The following is a 6,450-nucleotide window of genomic DNA, read 5'->3' as shown; positions in this document are numbered from 1 at the left end:
CAGAGAAAGTAGTTTGCCTTTCAATTGAGCATGAGGAATATCTAAGATTCCCGCTTTTGTAGAAAAGGAAGAATTTAGTCTATCTTTCAATTGAGGATAAGAAATAATAGAATAAAGTGTAGAACATTCGAGAGAATGGATAGTATTGCAAAGTTGAATTAATTGTGATTGGAGGTGTTGATAATGATCTGTAGAATCTTTAGAAATCCAAATCTGATCGACACCATTTTAAGACTATACTGAATCTTAACACATTTAACGACTTTATTTAACTGTACATGAATAATGGCATTAATGACAAAAGAAAAAACTATTAGTGGAACATCAAGACGAGCCTCTTATGTATCGTTTATTATTATAAGCATGTTTGTGAAGTTTAAGTTGACAATTTAAAGAAGGGAGCTTTTCATCATCCTTTAATGTTTTAATATCAACTTAGGTACAAATATCTTGTTATAGAAAGGGATAAATCATACCTTTGTTAAAAACACTCTAATTCGATTCAAACAAAACATTCTATAACACTGACATCATCAAGATGCTTAATTTTTTATTGACACCCATCGTCATATTCGTTACGTTTGAATACGTGTTTTTCAACATACATTTGGCATTCCTATGGGAACTAATTGTGCCCTCGTATTTCCGACTTGTTCCTTTATTCATATGAGACACACTTCATACAGGAGCTTCTCGGGAAGAATGAAACGAAGCTTACATTATCCTTTAATTTTACGTTCCGCTATATAGATATAGGTGTCCTCTCACTAAACAATCCAAAGTTTGGTGACTATGTAAAACGCAGCTATCCCATCGAACTTGAAATAAAGGATACCACAGATACAGTTATGTCTTCCTCATATCTTGCCTTACATCTAGAAATTGGCAATGAAGAACAAATCTGTGACAAAGGAACGATTTCATCTTCCCAATTGTGATTTTTCATTTTCTATGTAGACAATTTTAGAAGCGCCTTCATATGGACTATATATCTCCCAATCGATACGATGTTTCGGAAGCGCGATTCCTATGATGAATTCCCTTCATTCCTTCGAAAGTTTTAGGGACGACATCACGAGGTTGAATGACCATTATTGTATATCTGTCTCACAGATGACAACAGATATGTTCTAACTGTCATAACCACAATACCGTCCTCTTTTCCTCGATTGTGACATCCCCAAATGAGAATTATCATCGGATGTGTACTTGCATGAGCAACACGACGGTGTCACATATAGAGCAGGAACTGCTTACCATTCAGGATCATCTGAGTTCACCCCCGGTTTTTGGTGGGGTTCATGTTGCTTAATCTTTAGTTTTCAATGTAGTTTGTTATTTGTTCGTCTTTCATCGTTTTTCTTCCTTTTTTTGCCATGGCGTTGTCGGTTTTTCTTCGACTTTTTGGTTTTGAATGTCACATTGTTATTTTCTGCCTCTTTTTTTTCATGAATGATGCATATGTAAAAGTGGGATTCTAAATCTGAGAATCCCATGTTCGTTTGATAGGAAATTCGTACAGTGACTTTTTCATATAAAACAGTTTATTGCTTGAGTCTTTGTCTGCTCGATTTGAATCTCAAACTTAATTAAAAAGATGAAGAGCGTATAAATCAAAGAAGACAAAAAAATATTCGAAGCCGGGCAAAGAATCAGAGCTTTGCATGAGGGAGATATATTTCAGAATTAAAATGTTATTAACGGGCAATAAAAATTTAAATCACGTTAGTCACAATCGGTGTGTCAATAAGAATATCCTTTCGAAAATGAGCATTTATATTGGTCAATCCCTATCATTAATGGGTTAATTGTTAAATGAGTGGTTTCAGTGTAACATATCAATGCATGGCTAATAACCTTATTGTATGAAAATTGGTTATAAAGTTTGATAAACGTACAAATATGTTTGCATTGTGATCATTTATTCATTTTCAGAACTACAACATTTTATCATTGTGAAATGAATATGAACCCTGACATGTACTCGGTCTGCATGGTGCGATTGGATTTACTGTGCTGGTTCATTATCAACAGGCTGAAATAACTGCTGTTTTATAATAAAATCGTCAATGTTCTAGAATAATATTGACCTAACTTAATATCCACTTTCTAAAAATCATAATTGTGCAATATAAATATAATGAATGGAATATTTAAATTATCGATAAAAATATTTATTTAAACGAAGATACGTGTCAACAATATTGACAAACAAATCACCTCTTATTGAAACCAGTATAATAAATTTTTTCGTAGTGAATTTTGATAAATTGAATGTCAATATTTTCACTTTATAACTAATCGTTCACTATGTAATGTTTTGTGGACTTGCTGTTTTTTCGTAGTATTGTTTTTTACATGTCGTTATCAGTCTATCTCGACTTATAAGTTTTGAATGTCCCCTAATATCTTCCGTCTATTTTTAAAAACCAAATTTAGCTAAACGTTTTGTTTGACCTATACAAAGATGATATACTACTAATCCAGTGCGGGCGGATTTTAAAAATTGCTTAAGAACACCACTTTATTTATAGTAGTGAAAAGTTAGAACATTAAACAAAACTATAAATCAGTTGAAAAGGTATTCACTAATCAAATTAATATGAACAATGCAAACAAAACAAAATTTAGCAGAAAAACAACTAAAAAATGAGATAAAGCACACTAAAAAACGATATATTAGTTATGTTATTTTCTTAGAAAGAATATGATGTTAAGTTGACAACTTACATCCACCTCTCTGAAATTATCTATAAAAAATAATACAGGTTTTGATTGTAACTTGAAAAGAATAATGGTAGGACCAATTTCTCTGACTGAGACAAAAAATTCGAAAGTTGACAACACCTAGGATAGTAATTTAAATATAAAACAATCTGAACAAAATACCATAGGATTTTGCAACTACTTTCCAAATACACATAACATCAAAAAAGTAATGAAGCGTTACATAGTGCAGATGAAAACATTTTAATTCAACACTGTAATTAGATCTTTAAATGTTGTTTTTATTGGTGTTAATATTAATTTTGTTATCGGTAAATTAAAATCAAACTACATGTCATTTTTATATAGATATGCACACCCATGGCTCTACAATCTGTCGATACCTGTATCTTGGCATTACACAAGGTCGTGTTTTTTTCCTGCCTGTTAATGACGTCTTTACACTAAATCCATCGGATGTTGGATGTGTACTGATTGATATTTTGTCCTAGATGCATGATTTTTTTTATTAGTTGTTATTGGCTTTGAATTAGCTGTCAGTAAAGTAGAGTAATCTCATATCTGTACTTAGTGTCTTTTTTTGTTGTGGGGATGTATAAGTACCCTGCCAAGTCCGGTCTGTATTTTCGTTAGATATATTTCTGTTTTGTACCGATCTGATGAGTTAAACCCTTTTCAACTGATTTTCATAGTTTGTTCTTATGTTGTACTGTTATACCACTGTCCCAGGTTAGGGGAGGGTTTGCGCCTTCTAACTAGTTTAACTCCGCCACATTATGTATGTGCCTTTCCCAAGTCAGGAGCCTGTAATTCAGTGGTTGTCGTTTGTTCGTTTGTTGTTGTATATCATATTTGTTTTTCGTTCATTATTTTGTACATAAATCAGGCCGTTAGTTTACTCGTTTGAATTGTTTTATATTTGTCATTTCGGGGCCTTTTATACCTGACTATGCGGTATGGGTTTTGTTGAAGACCGTACGGTGACCTATAGATGTTAACGTCTTTGTCCCTGGTGGAGAGTTGTCTCATTGGCAGTTATGCCAAATCTTCTTATTTTCATATTGATAAAACATTGCAAATTTTTTATGCAATTTATGTTACATTAAGGTTTAGTTTAAGGGAGGTCATCTGATAATCTGAAGACAGGGCAATCAAAAGAGGCAAAATGAGGCAATCCGTAAAATTTGGTTTAGATTAAGATAGATAATTGTCTTACATTTAAATTGTATAACTCAATGCAAATCATTTCAAAGACTATTTTTTTCGACCCGATCTGCCTGGCAATCACTAGTAATCCTTCATGAATGCAGTATCTGATCTATCTAGCGTAGATTATTGAACCTAGTTTGTTTAAAAAAAATCTATAATGCTTTACTTTTTTGGTGGTCTGAAGCGGATGCATTCTTATTCCAAAAGCTGACTAGACTTCCAATTTTCTTAAAGCCATGTCACCATGCGATAAATGTAAACATTTAATTACATTCGACAACTTCGGCATTGCATTGCAGGGCTCTTGTTTAGACAGACTTGCTTTTGTCACTAGGTGATAGATCTCACGTAACATTCTTATATTCCTGCTATCAATTAAGCTTATGAAATCACATAACTGGAGATTTATGAAGAGCGGGAGCTTGTAACCCTATTATTCCTACTCCTCATGCGATTCTCGCTATTTTCACTCCCATGTGGGTTAGTTAACATTTTGTTTTATAATGTTTTAACTGACATTAAGTGGATGTATGGGTTGATGTAGAATGTCCATTGTAAAATCGTTCACTCATTTTCAGGACAAGAACATGTTATCATTGTGAAATGAGTTTGAATCCTTATATTTTACCGTGATGGTTCATAATCAACAGGCTGAAAGGCATTTCATTATGGCTGCTGTTTTCGGTCGTATCATCAGCAACTATTATAGCATAATAATTTTTGAACAAAGCGGCATAACTCAATAATCACTTTCTAAAAATCATCAGATTATCAAAAGAAATTGTGCAATATAAATATAATGAATGGAATATTTAAATTGTAGGGTAGAAATATATATTTAAACGAAGATATTTGTTATTTCACTTTATAATTAATCATTCAGTATGTAGTGTTTTGTTGACTTGCTGTCTTTTCGTAGTATTTTTGTACATGTCGTTGTCAGCCTATCTCGACTTATTAGTTTTGAATGTTCACTTGGTATCTTCTGCTTCTTTTTAAACACCAAATTTAGCTTAACGTTTTGTTTGACCTATACAAATATGATATACTACTAATCCAGCGTGGTCAAATTTTAAAAATTGCTCAAAAACACCACTTTATTTACTATAGTAAAACATTAGAACATTAAACACACCGTGCAACCGAATCGTGTCGCAATGAAAAACCGTCGGACATGTTCACAAACCATTGTTGACAAGGACAACGTGACAGAAAAACCGTAGATAATTTCGATTTTTTCTTTTGCTCTTGCAATTCTTGAAATAAAACTGATCATGCATTGTATCATATCTAGATACGATATCATATAAATTGTTAATACATTACTTAAGAATAATGTTATCACTAACTTATCTGTTAACGAAATTTCGTGAGAAAATAAAAAGTTTGTGTTTTTCTAGCTGAAATTTCTCCCATAACACGATTGTTTAATTTCATCAAAATCGGAATTATGTAGATAAATCATTGGTCTTCAAGTGTGAATATGTAGAATAGATTAATATACGGCAATATGTAGAGATGGATGATGCATCACTGACCTTCCTTTTGTATCTCGATGATACATCAAAAACATTATATGACACATTCATACACCGTCGATTCAAAATCTGCGAAAGGTTTTCTACGTTAGATTCCTCAAGAATTTGAATTTTCTCCAGCTGTCGAGGAGTTATCGAAGTGAGCGGAATTCAATATCGTGACTGGATTATTCGGGTTACCAAATTGATTAGCAAATCGATTGGTAAATTTCATAGTACGACGTGAGCATAAAACGTATAAACAGGCACATTGTATAAACGGAAGTGTACGTTCATTTGAAATATGTGAGTTTGTACATTCATTCGTGCAAAATAGAATAAAAAATGAGTATGTGCGATCATTTTTAGCAACTTGTTTTCTTTTAAATGACCCTACATACTTTTTTCCATGTAATTTTCTGTGTGAGTGGTTTGATTTAGAAGATGTAATTTCCGATGAAAATAGTAATGAAAAATTATTTTCAATTGTACCACATTATACGACATATACTGGCTTGAGACAGTCAACACTTTCCTGGCATGTAAGAGTTTTATTACCCAAACCAGGTAACATATGGTACACGCGGATGGTGCACGGCGAATACTCACTGATACTTCAACATGTGAATGAATTTCAATGAAAACTTCAGAATTCTTACATATAAATAAGACATGTGCTCCTCTTACTTAAATTAAAAAATATTTCCATTTTTGGGGTTTCACTTATCCAAAAATGGTCTGTATTGTTCACACATTAGGGGTACCTATCTCTTATACGAAACTCCTCCTACACCGGTTAATGGATTTCAAGGAAAACATCAGATATTCTAATATATATATATATTAGAGATTTGTACCCCCTATTGTACATTAAAATATATTTCCATTTGTGGGGTTTGTTTATCGAATAAGGGATTTTATTTTTGAGTATCATGAAGTATCCATCGCTTATCTGCAACTCCTCGAAACCAGTGGATGAATTTAAATGAAACTTTCA

The sequence above is a fragment of the Mytilus californianus genome, unplaced genomic scaffold (assembly GCF_021869535.1).
Source record: "Mytilus californianus isolate M0D057914Y unplaced genomic scaffold, xbMytCali1.0.p SCAF_15, whole genome shotgun sequence".
Classification (NCBI taxonomy): Eukaryota; Metazoa; Mollusca; class Bivalvia; order Mytilida; family Mytilidae; genus Mytilus; species Mytilus californianus.
Note: the sequence above shows the minus strand (reverse complement) of the source record.